General features: G+C 49.0%; 1 protein-coding gene and 1 long non-coding RNA gene across 7 annotated transcripts in view; one reads left to right on the forward strand and one right to left on the reverse strand.

The window, feature by feature from the left end:
* Positions 1 to 20,503, forward strand: part of Pde9a (phosphodiesterase 9A) — a 90,205-nt gene that overhangs the window by 34,809 nt on the left and 34,893 nt on the right. Inside the window, exon 1 of one of the 5 annotated variants that reach the window (XM_006523821.3) lies at positions 12,204 to 12,295. The exons of the other annotated variants lie outside the window; for them this stretch is intronic. The gene's annotated coding sequence lies outside the window, so the exon portion shown is untranslated. Of the gene's footprint in view, positions 1 to 12,203; positions 12,296 to 20,503 lie in introns of those variants that run through there. 5 annotated transcript variants of the gene reach the window in all.
* Positions 11,454 to 14,209, reverse strand: Gm9902. Of its 2 annotated transcripts, XR_003952419.1 has the most exons (3): positions 14,008 to 14,209; positions 13,745 to 13,840; positions 11,454 to 12,267 (listed from the first exon to the last, which is right to left on the reverse strand). It is a non-coding gene; the product is annotated as a predicted gene 9902 (long non-coding RNA). The 2 variants fall into 2 exon arrangements; XR_003952418.1 differs by having other exon boundaries at positions 11,454 to 13,840; positions 14,008 to 14,205.

The following is a 20,503-nucleotide window of genomic DNA, read 5'->3' on the forward strand; positions in this document are numbered from 1 at the left end:
TGCGCATACGTATGGAGCCCAGACTTGAACCTCCAGTCGATGTCCTTCCTTGTGAACCAGCTCCTCATGAGTTCCGTCTTGCTTCTTGAGACAGGGTCTCTCGTTGTCCTGGGTCTCGCTGACGAGGCTAGGATGGCTGGCCTGTGAATCCCAGGGATTCTCTTGTCTCTGCCTATCCAGCCCTGGATACCGTGTGTGTGTGTGTGGGGGGGCACCTTACCAACTGTGCCAGTCTCCCCAACCCCCTTTCCAGAGTTTCATGCAGAAAAAATGACCCAGGAAGTGAGTTTGCATGAGGCTTCTTGGATCCATCGGTGTCACGAGCACCAGCCTCTGTGCCTGGTAGTTGCTAAGGGGCATCCTGATGTTTTTCCTTCATTTCCGGGTGACCTTGGGGTCGTTTTTTTTTTTTTTTTAATGAATCAAGCTGCTATGGATTAAAGAGTGGGGGGTGGGGCTCGAGTGGGGCTGTGCAGTCCTGGGGTCAAGTATAAGTTTAGCTCCATCCAAGCCTGCTGCTTCCTTTTTCTGGCATCTCTGTTGCAGCTGCTCCTTTCTTGGAGCTCTGGAAGTGTCAGTCCCTCTGATGGCTGCAGATGTAGAGTGTGCCGCGGTTTCCATTTGTGCATTTTTTTTTTTTACTTTAGTTTGTGATTCCCTAATGATGACTGACCATGCGTATCTTTGAAGTATCTGTTTTATTTTTATTTTATGACATCTCTGGCCAGCTCCTCAGTAGCTCTCGGTGGCCACTCCCACACTCACCGGGTCGTGAGTCTTCTTGGCGTGAGGAAGAGTCACGCTTAGTGTCTCGCCTGTTGACTTGATAAAATACTCTGACAAACGCAGCTGAGGGAGAAGGGGTTCCTCTTGGCTCACAGTTCAAGGCTGCACCGTCCATCCTGGTAGGGAAATCAAGGCGGCAGGAGCTTAAAGTTGGTTACATGGCATGTATAAGGTTCTGGGTTAAATTCCTACCACTGCAAAAATGTGTGTCCATATACATATACACATATATATATTCATATAATACATCATATGCATCATATACATATGACTCATATACATCATATACACATATACATCATATACATATACTACATATACATATGGCTTTTGTGCTGGAAAAGTCAATCTTGATACATTCTCAAAGAATGAGGTTTTGTGTAACTCTGGAGCCAAGCTATACTGGAGTTAGGTTCTGACTCGCTAACAGGAGCTAGAGCATAGCCTAAGTGGGGCCTTTGGGAAGTAAGAGCTGAGCTCTCAGAGGGCAGGTGGAGGGCAGGTGCAGAGGGCACACTCAAGCAGCTGATCCACAGCTGCTGAAGCTCTTCCCACAGCTGGGGTCCTGGGAGTTACCGAGGACTTTGAGAAACAGACAGCACTGCAGAGAACCAAGGCTCCTCTTGTGTGCACATCCTAGCTTCAGGATGGTGGAGTGAACGCAGAGTGAAAGATGACTCGTCTCAGTGGGCCAGGGTGGGACAGAACCAGAAAGCACCTGCCTCACACCATCAGCGTGAGCACCCTTTAAGTGAGGGAAGAGCCTGGGAAGGTGGCTTCTCTGAGAACTGCAGCAGAGTGAGTGTGGCCAACAATAAACTTCTGCTCAACAGAAAAGGCCAAGAGGTGGCAGTGCACACCTTTGATCCCAGCACTTGGGAGACAGAGACAGGCAGGTCTCTGTGAGTTCAAGGCCAGCCTGGTCTTATAGAGTAGGTTCTAGGACAGCCAGAGCTACACAGAGAACAAAACAAAACAAAACAAAACAAAACAAAACAAAACAAAACAAAACAAAAAAAGGCAGGTCTCTGCTCTTGGAGACAGAAGCAACCAACCAGGGGAAGTATGGGCCAGGTCTGGGTCTGCTCTGCCCTCCAGATCAACCTGGTTGTGCCAATGTGAACTCTGCAATGAGAAAGAACTGTTTTCAAAGGCAGTGTCTGTCCCCTACCCCCAGAGATGTCAGCACCTCCCTCACGAATCTCCTCAATCATGTTCCTAGTCAGCCTAAAAGGCTCTGGGTGCCAGGGCACCCTTTCTTCCAGTGTACCCATATGAGGGCAAAGTTGGTGTCCCAGAGATGGCTGGCACCTAAGGGCAGAAAAGGGATTCTGCCAACCCTTGGAGCAGATTCTCAGGCATTCTTGATTTTTCTATTTTCCCAGCACAACTTCCACTCTCACTTCTACCCCCACCCCCATCCCAACCCCACCCTACCTTTGTAATTAACCCACTCAGACATCCTTGAGGTCAAGGCCTGTCAGCTGCTCCATTGGCCCCTCAACAAACGGGCCACACCCACCACAGCTTAAGAACAAAGAAGAGGAAGTGGAATTCTTCTTCTAAAACTGGCCACCAGCAGTGGGGCCTCTACCTGCCCTTCCCAGGGGGTTCTCCTCCTGCCAAGTGTCAAAGGATGCCCCCACCAGACCTAGGGGTTGTGCCTTGCAAAAATCATCAGGCTCTGCCGTTTGATACTTAAACACCCAGGAGACACCCAGAGAAGAGCATCCTCAAGAGCTAGCGTGACTCCAGAAGAGAGGGCAGGCCAGTCTTGGCCACCGGATTGTACAGAGTTCTACTGCTCCTGCTGGGTTTAGCCAGGGAAGACTGACTTCTGTCTGCAGATGTGACAACCTCTGTGAATGTGGAAGTCTGTGTTTGCCTTGCTGCTCAGGAGGCTGGAAAGGAGACAGCCTGAGCCTGAGATTTCAAGATAAGGCTGGGTACACAGACCTTCCAAAACTTAAGAAAGGGAGGCAGCAGAAGGGAGTGTGTGTGTATGTGTGTGTGTGTGGGTGGGGGGGTCTTTTTCCCTAGCACTGGGAGACAGTCCCTGCTTCTAGATTGCTTCTCCTTTTATGAGGGAAATAAAGTCACAAGCTGTGACAGAAGCCATCGGACAGGCTTTTTTATGTCAATGGTGTCCGTAGTCCATCATTTTTATTTTAAGTAGCTCAAATTAAGGCGTTTCTCAATGGCAATATATACCATTGTGGTTGACAGCCCACTGCAGCATGCCTGCCTGCGAGAGACAAAGATGTCTGAATACTAGCCACAGTCCTGAGCCCTCAGACCCATATAGGACCAAAGTGTGATCCTATGAAAGACGCAAGCTTACCCTGGTCTGAGCTGCCCTCAGGCAAAGCAGAGGCTGCCACGCTGCACAGTAGCCACAGGGAAACAGACCCCTGTTTCACTTCTTGCCCAAAGCAAGATGCAAAGCAAAATGTGTGGAGATAATGGGACCTGTAGTGTCCCTGTGGTCCCTGGAAGAGCTGGGTGCCCGTGGTTTTCTCAAGACACAGCGGCTGTTGACTACTGAGTCACACTCAACCTGGGGACAGGCATCTTCAGTTTCTGAACCCTGCAGAGAGCTTGCAGGTTCTGTATGCCCACCATTCCCCCAGCCTTCCCCTAGAGTCTAGGTCAGGCCTGTGCAGCCACACTCTGCCAGTTTGGTATCCATCTGGTTGAGGCAGGTCCTGTGTAGTCCTTTACATCAGCATATGCCATCAGCACCACTGGGTAAGGCTAGGATGCTCTGCATCTAGGCTACAGTGCAGGGGAGGTCCAGGGCCTTGTTTACAGCAGCTTCCTTGGCACCACTGCTGTTTCCAAAAGACAGAGGGCAGGGTACAAGTGGCAAGTGGCCAGTGATATACAGTGCTCAGAATTCCTGCTGGGGACAGGCACACCGCCTCCCCCTTCCTTGTGGAGATAGAGGCAGCCTTTGCTGGAGATCTAGGAAAGACCAGGTCAAAGGAGCCGTGTGTCCTTGAGGATGAAACTGCACCCTGCGCATGCTCCCACACGCTGTGTGCCTAGTGTCTCAGTGACTAAAACAGAGGCATCCGAGGCCAGAAGGTACCCCTGAGAGGGCTTCAGGGATGTCTATAGTGCCACCACGGAACTCCAGGCCCTGCCACACAGAGCATTCCATTCCGCCAGGTCCGCTTGGACTAGAGAAAGCAGCTCTGTCAGCCTGGCGTGCATGCTTATCTTAGAAGACAGAGGATGAGGTCCACCCCTCGGGGAATTTGCATTCAGCTTCCCTGTTTGCTCAGACATCATTTGCATGCTGCTACACCCAAGGTTCAGCCCGCGGTGGAACAGGTTGTCATTGTGTATCTATCCTGTTTATCCTTAAATGTTTCCATCACCCATGGAAGCCCGCACCTGAGTCTTCCTTTCCTACCCCTCCCCTCCCCTCCCAGGCTTTGGCAGCCTCTAGCCTGCATAGTCTATTAGGTCTGCCTAGTCCCCATGTTTCAGATATGCCACTGTGGCATTTGGGGTTACATCTTGGGGGCCACACAATCTGTGTGGTACAAAGTTGCTATACCATTCAATCTAGGGGTAACTGATGGTGCCTCATATGGGTGGGCCACATTTTGACCCCCATTTATCAGGGGACACACCTGAGGCTTGTAGCTATTGTTTGCAATACCGCTCTGAATTTTCCTGTGTATTTTTGGGTGGATGTTACATTCATCAACATTGTTACTGTTTCAAGATACACGGGGAGTTGAATAAGCCCATCATTCTTTATAGACACCTAACAGACATGAGGGGAAGGGACTGAAGGTTCCCAGCAAAGCATAGGACTCCAGCCTCGCCTGGCCTTAACGTCTCCATGTCTCAGTGGGCAGTTCTGAAACCCACCAACCACATCCTTCTCCATCCTTGTGTCCCCTCTGCCTGAGGACTTCCTCTGATCAGGGAAGACCCGGAGTACTGGATGGCCAGTGCTCCAGACATCTTTTCCGAGAGGACAGTCTCCTGATATCACCAATGCAGGAGCCCAAAGGGACCCCAGAGTACCAATCTCCATACTTCCACAATGGTCACTTCCTCATGCACGTGTCTCTGTTTCCCCTCCTTTGGAAGACTTTCTGCATAACCTCCCTAAATGATCTGCAGATCCCTTTTGTGGGAGCCCAGTCTTAGAGCTTTGAACTTGAAAATAGGAATCCAAGAATAAAGGGCCCATCTGAAGCTGCATTCATCCGCCAGCTGCGTGAAGTGGCCTTAGGAAAACTATCTCGCCCCATGTTCTTCCATTTCCTGTGCAGAATAGGAATTAAAATAGACACCTCCGCAGGGCTCTTTAGAGGGTAAGTGATGTAATTTATGCAGAATGCCTATTGAGGGCTGGCCACTTAGCAATGCTCAGCAAACGGTAGCTATCATTTAAAGTAACCTCCCAGGCAAACCACTGGGCAAAAGCTTGTCTCAACAAAACTGCAGGATTTCAGTGGAGCAGGGACGAGATCCCTCAGGGCCAAACCTGGAGTGTGGACTCTGGTTTTGCTCGGAAGCCAAGTTCCTGCTCTGAATTTGGACGCAGATGTGTTACTTGTGAGCAACAATAATGTTTCTTAATAATATTTTCTATATTTAGTGCCATTTCAGCCCAAAGCACGAAGGCTTTTAGGCTTCATAGACACATCCTTAATCATCCTTGCCTGCACTACTTTCTAAAAACAAAGAGGATGCAGCATATAAAATGCAACATATAACTGTTCCTGGAGTTGCTTGCTCATGATTCTCCTCCAGGGCGGGCGAGCCAGCCAGGGCGTCAAGCAGTCCACAGCCAGAAATGTGGGTGGCAAGCAGGGGTGGTCCTGACTGCAGGCTTCCTTTTGGCTAAGAACAGCTCTGGCATTGAATACTACTAGTGCTTCAGGGCCATGCATGGTCCAGCTCCCCTCTGTACTGAGACATCCCTGAGTTCCAGCAGAACACAGCATTCAGCCAGATCTAACCTGAATGCGCAGTTCCACAGGGTACCAAGCGAGGAATTCGATAAAGGCTAGCTAGCCATCATGCAGTCAAGACAGATATTTCCACCAACCTTGAAAGCTTCCCCAAACGCACTCCATAAGAAGCCACCATCTCTGCCTGTTTCGGCAGCTTGCGTTGCCAGCTCTCAAGGGCCACTCGTGCAGAGACCTATTGTGCTTCACCCACCTTGTTGTCTGGACTCTCTGGTTCAGTGCCACAGGCCTTTGCCCACCTCTGGGCTGCTCAGCATGCTTATCTCTAAGTCCCTATGGGTGGACATGGGGGGGTCACTTCTAATGTGGGGTTCAGCTGCTTTGATCGCTGTGAAGGCCTTACTGTGGGCGTGCTTGTGGACATTGCTTCATGGTTGCAGCCTGGCAGCAAGAATGTGCCTTATATGTGTGTTAACCCTCCCACATGCCTGGAGATGAAACCAGGCTCTCCTGGCATTGAGATGATCTCAAGAAGTCCTCTGAGAAAGGGGAAGCTGAGGCAGAGAAGGACTGTGGGCTCCTGAGGAAGTAGGTGACTGCTGTAGGCAGATGCAGCATTCATTGTCACAGTTCCTGAGTCTTTCACAGCTACCCAGTACCAGCTGAGACATTCCAGTAGGTATGAGATCCGCTGTATCTAGTGTAGGTTCACTTGCATTTCCCAGGCTGTCGGGCAGGTGTTTTATATATGTACTGGCCATTTGAATATCTTACTTGGCAAACTGTTCTAAGCTTTTGGGCCACTTTCTAAACTGGCTGGTGTTGTTTTATGATGGCTCACTGTAGGAAACTATAATCCGGGTGGTTTTCTTCTATCACACATAGCTGTGTTTTCTTGGGTCCCCGGCTTGTATTTTTCCATCCCCACCACCACCACCACTCACGCCCCCCTCCCAACCTTTCCCATGCTCAGCAATGAGGTCATCAGAGGGGTGCGTGAATTTGGAAATAACACATTTTCTTTGCCATTTTAGTGCTTCCCTCGTCTTCTCTCAGATTCAGCTTTTGTCTTAAAGCTGTGATCCATCTAAGATCGATTTACAGAGAGGTCACCATGCAGCCTTCTCTCTAAATACACACGGGCAGGAGCTGTGACAGCCAGACCTGCTGAGAGTGTGCCTGCTCAGGACACACTTGCACTTTCACGGAAACAGACTGCCAATCAACACAGCTCCTTCTAGCCTTTCAGTGACTGCTCTGTCTGTCTGTCCTTCTGTCTGCTCTGATTGTTTCTTAGATCACAGACCAGCTGCTTTAAGACTCAGGTGTGGTAGCCTGGGGAAAAAAATACCTCCTTGTGTGTGGGAACTGGTGGGTCCTGCTGGGAATGGTTAGACCACTGGAGAAACAAGCCCAGTCCCTTCCCCCTTGCAACTATAAGGTAATTTACAGTCCTGCCCCGTGCATGCCACCTTGCCCCTTGGTATGGTGACAAGGCCAGGCTAACTCAGGAGGTGGGGACTTCCTGCCGTTGCCTGAAAACCTGCAAAGTAAAGAGCTTTCTTTGTTTCTGAGGACCCTTGCTCCCTCCAGGCCCTTCACGGTGCTATGATTGACAGCTGTCTCTCTTAATGCAGCCCCTCTCTGTTTTAGAAGGAAGTCTCTCTCTTCCCCCTCAAAGCCCATCCTGCTGCCTCTGCTCTCTCCATGGCTCTCTACCCTCCACTTTCCTATGAAAACTATTAAGTTACTAATTTCTATGTTCCGTCTGGGCTTCTCTTAGCTCCAATTGGCCAGCCCACATGGCCACTTTTTTCTGTTTTTGTTTTTGTTTTTGCTTTTGTTTTTGTTTTCTTTGATGGCTGAGCTAATCCATGGCTTCTCCTCTCCCATACATTCTTCTGTTTCACAGTGGCTTCTCTCTGCTTCTCTCAAACCCACCATACCTTAACCCTACTCAGCTTCTCTCTGCCCAGCTATTGGCTGTCAGAATCTTTATTCACCAATCACAATTAACTGGGGGGCAGGGTCACTCAACATCAATATCTCGACTCTGGAGTGCCAGTCCTTGTTTGTTTGTTTGTTTTGTTTTGTTTTTCGAGACAGGGTTTCTCTGTATAGTCTTGGCGGTCCTGGAACTCACTCTGTAGACCAGGCTGGCCTCGAACTCAGAAATTCACCTGCCTCTGCCTCCCAAGTGCTGGGATTAAAGGCGTGTGCCACCACGCCCGGCTTGGGATGCCAGTCTTGAGAACCCCAAATTAGCATTAGAATACCAACAGCATTAGGCCAACCCATTAGGCAGCTCCTTTCCCATCAGCCACCCTTGTTCCCAGCATCAGTATTAAACAAACTACATAGTATGGGCAAGGAGACCCCCATACATACATGTCTTTCTTTTTGGGTTGATTTTTAAAAACTTGATTGTTTTCTCCATTGTCAGTTTCAAAAGAAATGTAAGAATGTATCTACAACATTATGAGTACTTTCAACGTATTGATGGATTTAGAGTACCTTGATGTCGCTCCTATATTGAGGCTTCCCACCCAAGTCTCATCTAACAGCTCAGCCAATGTTTTGAGACAGGCATTTTGCATTATCTTTTAAAAAGATTTATTCCCAAATATTTTCTGCTCCCTGGTCTATAAATGAGGTTGTTTGTTTGTTTTAGATTGCTAACTGGCTGCACATCTAATCAGAATGTTTGTATGTTGACATTGTCTTGTGAACACTGCTTGATTCTTTAGTAATTGTTTTGTAATAAAAGTCTAGAATTTGCCATGCAGACAATCATGTGTAGGAAGATCCAATTTTAGTTCCTATATTCTAACCAGTTTGACCTCTTAAAATCTGTCATGTTGGGGCTGGAGGGACGGCTCAGTAGTTGAGAGCACTGGCTGCTCTTCCAGGAGACCTGGGTACAATTCTCAGCACCTACCTGGCACCTTGCAACTGCCTGCAACTCCAGCACCAGGGGATTTTGCTCCCTCTTGTGGCCTCCAGAGGTATTGCATGCACTGGGTACGTAAATAGATACAGTTATAGCTACTGACTGGCTGGATGTGGATGGTGTCTGTCTGAGGGTCTCTCTTTGTAGCCCTTCATTGCCTTGAATTTGCTTTGTAGACAAGGCTGTCTTTGAACACACATGTTACACATCTACTGACGAGGCTAGGGTTGACTTTGTCAGTACAAAGGAAACTCCATGCCCCTGTTTTCTGGCAGTTAGACAAAAGCCAGCATACTTCAGGAATTTGTAAAGCCAGTTCCCCTCTACCAAAGGAGCCCTTTCCCTTATCAGTGGCAGAAGGGACAAATGACTACCTGTGGTGCCTGTTAGATACCAGAGCTGGGTCCAGGCTCCCTCAGTATCACAAGCACCTGTTACACATTTCAGAGTCCACGCTAGCATCCTGGCTCTTCTCAGCTCCTGATACCCTGCCTCCTACCCTAAACTTCTCCAGCCCATGGTCTTCCCTCCCCCAGCTATTCAGTTCTCCTTATAACCCTGCTAGGTCAGCAGTGCTCTCTCAGACATCTCTTGGCCTCATTCTCTTTGTCTTCATCTCTCACCAGCACCACCCCGCACATGCACACACATGCACACACACACATGTGCACACACACTTATATAAGTGTGCCTGCACATGCATACTCACATGTGGGTGCACACATACATGTACACACACACTCACACACACATACACTGATGTGCACATGTACATACACACATGCACACTCACATGTGGGTGTGCACTCACAGACACTTGCATACATTTACCCACATGAATATAGAGGCTCACACATACATATACAAGCATGCATGCACGTGCACACATACACATGCACACTCACATGTGGGTGCACACATACACACACACACATACGCTGGTGTGCATGTGCTCATGCACACATGCATACTCATATGCATGTGCATGCACACACATGTACACATATGCACACATACACACACATACTCATGAGGGTGCACACACACACGCACATGCACACTCACACACACACTTGCGTGCACACATGCCTGCATGCACATATGTGCACACACACATGCACACTCACATGTGGGCACACATGGATCCATGCACATGCACACAGGAATGCATACACATACATACACCTTCTGCAGGATATGTTCAGCAAAACATCTATAATAAATTCCTTCCCTATCAGGAGGTCATACCATCAAGTTATGCAGGCTTGGCCATGAGGCCCCTTGAGGTTTGGTGGTGGTGGTGGTGGTGGTAGTGTGTGTGTGTGTGTTTGTTTGTTTTTCTGATCTCAGGTTTTGTTGTTTTTCCTTTTCTGTTGCCTCTCATGTTGGTTGGACAGATGTCCACATCCTGTCTCACTTCTGCTCCCTGCTCCTCAGCCACCTTCAGCATCACTCGGAGCTGCTGCTATAAGCAGTGCGGTCTCCACCTTCCACATCTCCAACTAATAGACTTGATAGTTTTAGATTTATAGCAAAATTAAATGAAAAAATGCAGTTCCTATCTACCCTCTCCCTACACCCTCAGTGACAGACGTGTCATACTGTCATACTCTCTGGAGTCCACAGTTCACTGTGGGCCACTCTTGGCTTTACATATTCTCCAGTCCTTATAACTACACAGTGCCATGTGTCCCCCCAGTGTGGCCTCATAATGGATAGCTTTAACCTCCTCGGCTTCCAGAAGTCTGATGGCGCCTAAAGTCCCACCTCCTCAGGAAGCTGAGGGTGGGGAATCATTGAGACTAGTATGTGAGAATCAAAGCCAAGATGGCTATCAGGGAGTATGTGTGTGTGTGTGTGTGTGTGTGTGTGGTGTGTATGTGGTGTATGTGGTTGGTGGTTGTGTGTGTGGTGCATGTATGTATGTATGTGGGGGGATGTGTGCATGTGTGTGTGTGTGTGTGTGTGTAGTGTGTGTGTATGTGTAGTGTGTGTATAGTGTGTATGGTGTGCGTGTTTGTGTGGTATGTATGTGTGGCATGTGTATGTGTGTATACTGTGTTTGTGATGTGTGTGTATGTGGTGTGTATGTGTGTTGTGTGTGTATGTGTGGTGGGTGTGATGTGCATGTATATGTGGTGTGTGTGTATGTATACATAGTGTGTGGTGTGTGTGTGGTATGTGTATATGTGTGTGTAGTGTGTATTGTGCTGTGTGTGTAAGTATGTATGTGTAGGGTGTATTGTAGTGTGTGTGTAAGTGTGGTGTGTGTATGTATGTGTGGTGTGTGTAGTGTGACTGTGTGGTTGTGTGTATGTGTGTGTAGTGTGTATGTGTGGTGTGTGTGTATATGTGGTGTGTATGTGTGTAGTGTGTGTATATGTGGTGTATATGTGGTGTGTATGTGTGGTGGGGGTGTATATGTGTGTACTGTGTATGTGTGGTGTGTGTATATGTGGTGTGTATGTATGATGTGTGTATATGTGTGGTATGTGTGTAGTGTGTATTGTGGTGTGTGTATATTTGTGTAGTGTATATGTGTGGTGTGTATGTGTGGTGTATGAATATGTGTGATGTGTGTGTATGTGTATGTAGTGTGTATCGCGTATGTGTGTATGTGAGGTGTGTATATGTATGTTTAGTGTGTATGTGTGTGTGTATATGGTGTGTATGTGTGTATGTGTGGTGTGTGTGTATATGTGGTGTGTATGTGTGGTGTATGTATATGTGTGATGTGTGTGTATGTGTATGTAGTGTGTATGTGTGATGTGTGTATATGTGTGGTATGTGTGTAGTGTGTACGTGTGTAGTGTGTATGTGTGTGTGGTGTGTTTGTATGTGTGTGTGTTTCAACTGTTCCTTGCTGCCTCCCACCACCCATCTTCCCTGTCTCCATGGTTTTCCTTTTCCTGTAGTTCGAACCTTTCTGACCAGCTTCTTTCGCTTGCTCCTGTGCAGTGGGGCCCTTTCTCTGCCTTTCCCATCTCTTGTCCATAGATACCAATCTCTGTTCCTCCATTCCCTGCTGCAGGCAGCTTGGTGGCTTCCGGCACCGGCAGTTATGAACTCTGCCACTCTGTATACCTCTGCCCAGGATCCTGAGAAGGTGGGGTGGGCACAGGGAAAGAAAGTATGCTGTGTGCCTGAGATCACAGTTGTGCAGACCACACAGATGGGGACAGACTCCCACCCCCACCCCAAGAACAGTGCTGTGCTGTATACACACCCCCATGCCTGATGGCTCCGAATCACCACAACATTGGCTTGAGGACATCAGAGTCCTTGGCACCTTGGCTGGGCTGGTCACTGAAATGCCCTCTGCCAGTCCTCCGGCTGCTGAGACACTGACTTCCCAGCAGGGCGAACTCCGAGGACCTGTTGCTTTAAGAAGGCCAGGCAAAGTCACTGTTAATCATATAACTTTATTGTCCTCCTGGGTCATAAAGGAAGTGTGTCCCCCCTCCCCCCTCCCTCTGAATGTCAGTTTTATGGAGCCCATAAACAATGAGCCCGCCAGTGACCCCTTCCAGTCTTAGCACATCCCCACAGGCTGTTTAGAAGGTAGACTGGTTTGGAGGGCAGCTGCAGGGCCTGGGAGAGACAAGAAGTGGGACAGGAGGTGAGTCTGGTCCCTCTTGGTTCCCAGGGCAAGGGCGGAGAGTCAGTCCACTCTCTGATAGGGGGAGGGTGGCGCTGAGAGGGAAAATATCTGCACCTTCTGTTGACTTCAGGGCTCCTGGGAGGCTTGTCTCGTTGAGTCTAAGGAACGGGGCTTATTTTCCCTAATGTGGTGGCTGATGGTGATGATGACGATGATGATGACTGATGATGGGACCCAAAGAAAGGTAGAACTATCGTCGTTGTTGTTGTTGTTTGGGTCTCACTCCATTTTGGTTTCGGTTTTTCGGAGCTTTAGGAAGTTTCTATTGAGTGCATGCAGCTGGGAGAATGCTCGGGACCCCGCATCTGCTGCTTGCAGTTGAGCCTGTGGCTCACCGCGCCATATGAATAGAGTAGTAGCAAGCCCCGTGGAGTTGTGAGCCATCACTGACTGACTGCTGGGTGAGGCTTGGCAGTGTGTGTCCCTTATTTTCCATTTCAGGAAGGATCTCACTGTGTAACCCAGGCTGGCCTCCCCATTCACCGGCTCCCTGCCTCGGCTGCCCCAGTTGGAGGATTATCCATGTGTGTCAGCATGCGCACCGCCCCTGAAACTCATAAAGCTTTTTCTATAGGGTCAGAGAGCTAAGATGAAGTTGGCACCCATGCAGGAGACTGAGACAGGGAAGAGGGAAGGTGTCCAAATCAGCTTTGGGGTCAGGGCACAGAAAAACCCACAGAGCTATTGCCCTATTCAGCTCAGTATGCAAAGAACACCAGCCTGCCTGACCCAGATAGCATTCCCTGTACAATTGCAACAGAATGACAGACTTTCCTGGCTGTCCCTTTAACCAAATCTTTGTGTCCTTCTGCCACTCTATGACAGGAGTCCTGGGCAGGGTCAGGAATTGTCTGAAACATAAACAGTTCCTGGAAGTGGGCGAGGCAGGGACAGGTTCCTTGAATGTTCGTTCCCCTATAACCCAAGCTGGAGTCGGACTTAAGACTCAGCGGCCATGGTCTGCTGCACGGGGAAACCCCATAGGGCAGGGCACCTATCCCATGTGTGCCTATTTGAATCCTACCAGCTGGATTCTGTCTGGGAACCTTGAACCTAACACCCCGGTGGCTCCCCCAGAATTGACTTCCAGACCCCTGTTTAGAGGACATAAGAGTTGGGTTTCCTCTGCCCCCCCTGCTGTGTTGTCCAAACATTCTCGAAGAGGGACCTCTTAGATTCCCCTAAGACTGTCCTAGAATGAAACTCAGCACTCCTGAGCTAACATGTGAGATCTCCAGCTCCAGGCAGGCAGCGTTTATTGTGGACGCTTGCCTGGGGAAGTCCGCAGCAGCAGCCAGCAGGAGCTAAGGCGACAACAAGCAAGAAACTGCCTGGCCTGCCGAGGCTGTGTGCAAGGCTCCTCAGCCTGGAGGAAGCTGCTCTTTGGAACACAAGGCCCTTGCCTACCTTTGCTGCACTCAGTACCAGGCAGTCCTCCCCGGTGTGTCCCATCAGCCAGCGGTTATTCTGCATAGCCTGCTGCTCTCTGCTCCTGGAGTTTCCCTAGGAAACAAATTGCCTGTGAATGCCAGCGAGCTCTTCCCGCAGGTCAGGGCTCAGCATCAGTTAAACCGACTCCCTCTCCTCAGACTCTTTCTCTTCTGTGTTTAAAACCTTTGCGGTCCAGAGGGATCCCAAGGAGATGACAGTTGCCTGCAGCAATGACTTACGAGCATCCTTGACTAACGCTGACTTTTCTCGGAGCTACTAAGACGTCCTCAAAACACAATGTCTGTCTGCATGCGCCTAAACTCCTTCTAACCAGGATGTGCCAGGAAGCCTGGGAAGCAGGGAGGAGCGTCATCCACGGGGTGAATTGTGCTGACAGGGGATGGGCTTTGCCACCAGGTTGGGAGGGATGAATCACTTGACAATTAGAAAGAAACTGCCCCACCCCCACCCCCAAGTCCAGGGGTTTTAGGCTCCCTGAGGGGAATGAATGTTAGCATTTTGTCTAAGCTCCACCACACAGTTACCTGGCAACAGCCAGGTGTGCCTGACTCACTATAAAAGGGGCTGCCTGCCCCCTCCTCTCTCTCTTGCTCCTGCTGTCTGACCCTTCACCCCTTCCCCCCTCTCCCCATTCCCTTCCCCCCTCTGCTTCCCTTCCCTTCCCTTCCCTTCCCTTCCCTTCCCTTCCCTTCCCTTCCCTTCCCTTCCCTTCCCTTCCCTTCCCTTCCCTTCCCTTCTCTCTCCCTCCTCCTCCCCCCCCTGCTTTTCTCTGCCTCTACTATCCTCTTGACTTGACTCCCCTCTCCATGCCCTGAATAAACTCTATCCTATACTATACCATTGTCTGTGTGGCTGGTCCCTCAGGGGGAAGGGATGCCTTGGCATGGGCCCATGGAGGCACACCCTTCCCCCATACCTGACTACACCTCTGCCAAAACCTATTCCTCCTCTCTTTATCTTTTTATAAAGACATCAATGAAGACAAACAATGCGTGCTTTTTCTCATGTGGAAATCTATTCAACAGGGAACAGGGAGGTAAAAGAAAGAATTATTAAGAAAGCAGAAGGAGAGGATGAGAAGACAGATGGGTGCCATCAAAACTTGAATGTGTTCACGTGCAGAAATGTCACAGTGAACGCCCTCGATCTGTGCTAGTAAGCTCCATCTATAATTACGACGGGATAAAGCATATGGAAGATACGACAGGGAGACCCCAGATGCCCAGGCCGATGGAGGTGTCCTGAGCATCCCATGTCCCAAAGACTGTGACACACCAGGAAAAGGCAAGCCACAAGAGAGGTTAAGGCAAATCTTGTCTGTCAGCTGGCCTTAGTGACCCTGGAACAGCAAGGCGGCAGCAGGGACCGGAACGAAGGCAGTGGCGTTTGCCACAAGCCCACATACTGCCCTGAGGATTCTGCACAGGTTCCTTGCTTGCTTTCAAGTCCACTGGGAGGAAGCAGTGTTATCGTGTTTCCCTGTGATGGCCGACAATGCTTCCAAATCAGGGCTGTGTTTGTGGACATGTGGCTGGCTGGCTGGCTGTGTTACACGGGAGTTTTCTTTTCCTCTTTTCTCTTGGAAAAGAATCTGTTCTTTGCACTCTGTATAAAGAGTACAAAGAGCTTAGTGAGCTCTTTGTGCTGAATTATGTATATGTCACAGCCTGACTCTGGCCCCAGCGGGTGTGCCACTCACTTTGTCTCTGAACAAAGACACCCTAAGAGAACCACAGGCTAAGGCTAAGGTTCATCCTTAATGTAGCCAGGAATACTGGTGTCTGCCCAAGTCCTGATTCCTGCGTCCCCTAGAATCCAATACAAGTATGAAAATGCCGCTTCGAACCCCGAGAGATTCCATCCCTCAAATCCAAAGGACAGCCCCTCATTAACTCCTTTTTGAAAAGTTATTTATTTATTATATGTAAGTACACCGTAGCTGTCTTCAGACATACCAGAAGAGGGCATCAGATCCCATTACAGATGGTTGTGAGCCACCTAGTGGTTGCTGGGATTTGAACTCAGGACCTTCAGAAAAGCAGTCAGTGCTCATAACCTCTGAGCCTTCTCTCCAGACCTATTTATTTTTATTTTATATGTATGACTGTTGCCTGCATAGATGCCTGTGTCCTACCTGGGTGCCTTATACCCAAGGAGACCAGAAGAGGGTGTCAGATTCCCCTGGATCTGGTGTTACTGTAGTTGAGACTGCCACAGCTTGGTGCTGAGAACCAAGTCCCAGACCGCTACTCAGCATATCTCTGAACCATCTCTCCCAGCTTCCTTATTTTGTTGTTTTCTTCTGAGGTGGCTTGGAGTTCACATTCAGATGCACATGAGAAACCCCCCCCACCCCCACCCCCCCACCCCCACCCCCCCACCCCCACCCCCCCACCACCCCTCACCTTGCACAACCTGCAGCACAGGGACCCAGCTAGCTATGCACACTGGCATGCTCCTGTGTGTGGCTCCCCTCCTCCACCCCCAGCCCCACCCCTATCCCTCCGGCTGCGCCTTGGTAACCACTTCCTCCCTGACCCCTGTTAGTCACTAACCCAAGATCACCCGATTTCTTTTTTTTTTTTTTTAAAGATTTATTTATTTATTACATGTAAGTACACTGTAGCTATCCTCAGATACTCCAGAAGAGGGAGTCAGATCTCATTACGGATGGTTGTAAGCCACCATGTGGTTGCTGGGATTTGAACTTCGGACCTTCGGAAGAGCAGTCGGGTGCTCTTACCCACTGAGCCATCTCACCAGCCCGATCACCCGATTTCTAATGTCACTTAGCGCATTGAATAAATACAGTCATACCCATAATTTGGGTGACTAGCCGCCTCACTCGGAACCAGCACTCTAACCCATCCAAGTTGTTCCTATAGAAGGAGGTTCTTTTTATGACTGCCTGTACTCCCTGTCCTGAGAGGAGCGGGGTTAGTTTATCCAGTCACGCAGGAGGGTGTCTGGCTTGTTTCCAGGTTGGGACCATTTCCAGCCAGGTGGCTAGCTCACAGGTGAGCATAGATTTCCTGCCCTCTTCCCCGGAAGGTCAGCTACTGTCAAACTTCTCCACAGAATCCCCATGACACCAACAGGATATGAGTGACCCAGGTTAGTCCTCCCTGGCCCTGGGTATGGTCAGCCTTTTTGATCGCGGGATAAGCATTCGGATTTGCCTTTCTAGCGACTGTGGATGCTGCCTAGGTCTCATGCTCACACCTGTCTGCACACAGCCTGTTTCCAAATTGAGCTGTCTTCTGCTGTGGAGTCCTGATGGCTTTTCCCACACACTGTATTCAAATCATGGTCCGATACTCCACTTGCAAATACTCCACCCGAGCTGTAGATTTGTCTTCTGCTCTCCTTTGGGGGGGGGGGGGGGGCGTGACTTATTTTTTACTTATTTCATTTTTATTTTATGTATTTGTTTCTTCACTTATTTTGACTTTTCAAGACAGGGTTTCTCTGCATGTAGCCCTGACTTTCCTGGAACTTGTTCTGTAGACCAGGACCTGGTCTATACACACACACACACACACTCATACACACACACACACACATTCACACACACAGACACTCTCACACACTCACACACACATACACCAAAACACGGAATCTGTTTTGTGTTGGCAAACTACCCCTGAGCATGTGGCTGCCTGAAGCATGGTTTCAGGCTGTCTTTTCATCCCCCTAACACTATTCTTCAATTAATTTTGATCAAGTGGCTTAGTGATTTCCCCTGTGTATTTGGACGTCACGTCTAGGAAGTCCCTGACTTCCTCCACACTCTGCAGGTTGTGTCCCTGTGTGTTATGGTTTACAGCCATGGACAACACATTTTGCATGAGTTTTTTGCCTGTGAAATAATCTATTTCCACAAAAGAGCTTGCTGCATGGTTTTTTTTTTTTTTTTTTTTTTTTGGGACAGGAAGAAACTTAAGCCTGCAATACTGGATTAAGGAGGATTGACATCTTTGCTGTGTCAAATTTACTAGGTCATTAACACCAGTTGTTATTTACTTATGTATCTTTTCCAGTGACATTTGGAGCTTGGGGCATATAAATTCTGCATGTTTTGTTATGTTTGTGCCTGAGTCTTCAAGCTTTTCTGAGTAACTATCAATGCAATTGAAATTTTAATATAATCGTTTGCATATTATTAGTATTGTGTGTGTATCTCATGACCTTGTTAAATTCACTTGTTGGCTCCAGAAGAGGTGTGTGTTGCATTTTGTAGAATCCTTGGAATGTTCTGTGTAAAGAGTCGTGGCATCAGCAGTCAGGGGCTGCTGGCTTATTTCTTCCTTTCTGACCTGTGTGCTTTTTTTTCCTTTTTTGTCTTTTCGAGACAAGGTTTCTCTGTATAGCCCTGGCTGTCCTGGAACTCACTCTGTACACCAGGCTGGCCTCGAACTCAGAAATCCTCCTGCTTCTGCCTCCCAAGTGCTGGGATTAAAGGCGTATGCCATCACCGCCCTGCCTTTTTTTTTTTCCTTTTAAAGATTTTATTTATTTATTTCATGTATATGAGTAGACTGTAGCTGCCTTCAGACACACCAGATGAGGGCATATGGATCCCATTACAGATGGTTGTGAGACACCATGTGGTTACTGGGAATTGAACTCAGGACCACTGGAAGAGCAGTCGGTGCTCTTTTTTTTTTTTTTTTTTAAGATTTATTTTTATTTTATTATATGTGAATACACTGTAGCTGTCTTCAGACACTCCAGAAGAGGGCGTCAGATCTTGTTACAGATGGTTGTGAGCCACCATGTGGTTGCTGGGATTTGAACTCAGGACCTTCGGAAGAACAGTCGGTGCTCTTAACCACTGAGCCATCTCACCAGCCCACAGTCGGTGCTCTTAACAGCTGAGCCACGACTTTTCTTCTTACAGGATGTGAAGTCAGGTGGCCATGGGTTATCTACACCCACTCGCTTGAAATGTTCTGGGTCTTAGGTAGGGAGCACCCTTTTGGATGATTAGGAGACACAAGCTTGAGGCAAAGATGCCATTATTTATGATAGACAGGTGACTGTAGGCCATACAGAGAAGCCAGCAGCATAAGAACAAAGACAGAAGGTGACCTGTAGGTGAGTGCCTTTATTGTGACCTGTAGGTGAGTGCCTTTATTGTGACCTGTAGGTGAGTGCCTTTATTTTGACCTGTAGGTGAATGCCATTATTGTGACCTGTAGGTGAATGCCTTTATTGTGACCTGTAGGTGAATGCCTTTATTGTGTCCTGAGAATTACTGCATGGGGTTCCTCCTGGGGAATTATAATTGGTGATTTAAAGCAAGCAGACATGAGTTCTGAAAGGTCCCAGTGTTGGCGAAATGGTTACCATAGCATAGGGCTGCACATTGTGTGCCAGGTGTGGGGCAGCAGGTGAGTCAGGTAGGCTGTATCTAGCTGCCCAGAGGGCGGTGGTCAGCTGGAGGAAGTGGTTTAAGGCAGACATCTGGGTTGACACCTGGGTAGATGGGAGGCAGACAACCGGAAGCTGGGTTGGGGTGACTGAACCTGCATTCAAAGTGAACCCACAGGGAGTGTAAGGTCACGAGACACCAGAAGACCAGCCTATACACAGTAAAATAGAGAAGGCTTAACAGGTTGATCTAGGCCAGAGGTTCAACCTTCCTAATGCTGAGACCCTACAATACAATTCTTCACGATGTTGTGACCTCCAACTATAGAATTATCCCTTTGCTGCTTCCCAGCTGTAATTTCACTACTGTGATCTTAGGCGACCCCTGTGAAAGGGTCGTTAGTGACCCAGAAGTTGAGAACCACTGATTGATTGATTTGGGTTTTTGGTTTTTTGTTTTTATTGTGTCCAGTGAATAAACACTAGCAAATATATTTTAGGAAGGAAAAAAGGGAAAGGAGAGGAGGGGAGGGGAGGGGAGGGGAGGGGAGGGGAGGGGAGGAGAGGAGAGGAGAGGAGAGGAGAGGAGAGGAGAGGAGAGGAGAGGAGAGGAGAGGAGAGGAGAGGAGAGGAGAGGAGAGGAGAGGAGAGAAAGGGAAGAAGGGAGGGGAGAAGATAGGAAAGGGTAGAGAGGAAGGGAGGGTAGAAGAGGAAGGGAGGGGAGGGGAGAGGGGAGGGGAGAGGAGGGGAGGGGAGGAAAGGGGGGGGAAGGGGAGGCATAATGGCTGAAACCCGTGCTCCTATCATATGGGAGGCTGCAGTATAAAGATAGCCCAAGTCAGAGGCCAGCCTGGACTACTTAGCAAATCCTGCCAAAAGCAAGGTAGGAAGGGAACACAAAGCGCCCGGAAATAGATCAGACCAGGCCAGTGCTCCTGTCATGTTGAATGTCCATAGGAGGGGGTGTTACAACAGCTTGTTGTTGAAGACGCACGGAGATGGAGTGTGGTGTCCGCACACGGAAGCATCTTCCGGGGTTCACATAGCAGGCTATACCATCCAGCCCCAACCGCAGAACTTCCTTAAGGGACTCCATGCCATCTGCATGTGCCAGCACAGTGTCGCCTAGCCCTGTGCTGCTTGAAATGGTATTCTCACGGCTGATGACCGGACTTGCTAATTTTGGAGTTTTTAGGGTCATGAGCCTGGTGACGATCGATGTACCTTCATGGCAGGTTCTTGCTATGGGGCACCGATGCAACCCAGTCTCCGCAGTAGACTAAGACAGCAGTTAGACACGGGAGGACATGCACGGCACCCCTGCATTCCCGTGAAGCCCAT

Source organism: Mus musculus, chromosome 17 (assembly GCF_000001635.26).
Source record: "Mus musculus strain C57BL/6J chromosome 17, GRCm38.p6 C57BL/6J".
NCBI lineage: Eukaryota > Metazoa > Chordata > Mammalia > Rodentia > Muridae > Mus > Mus musculus.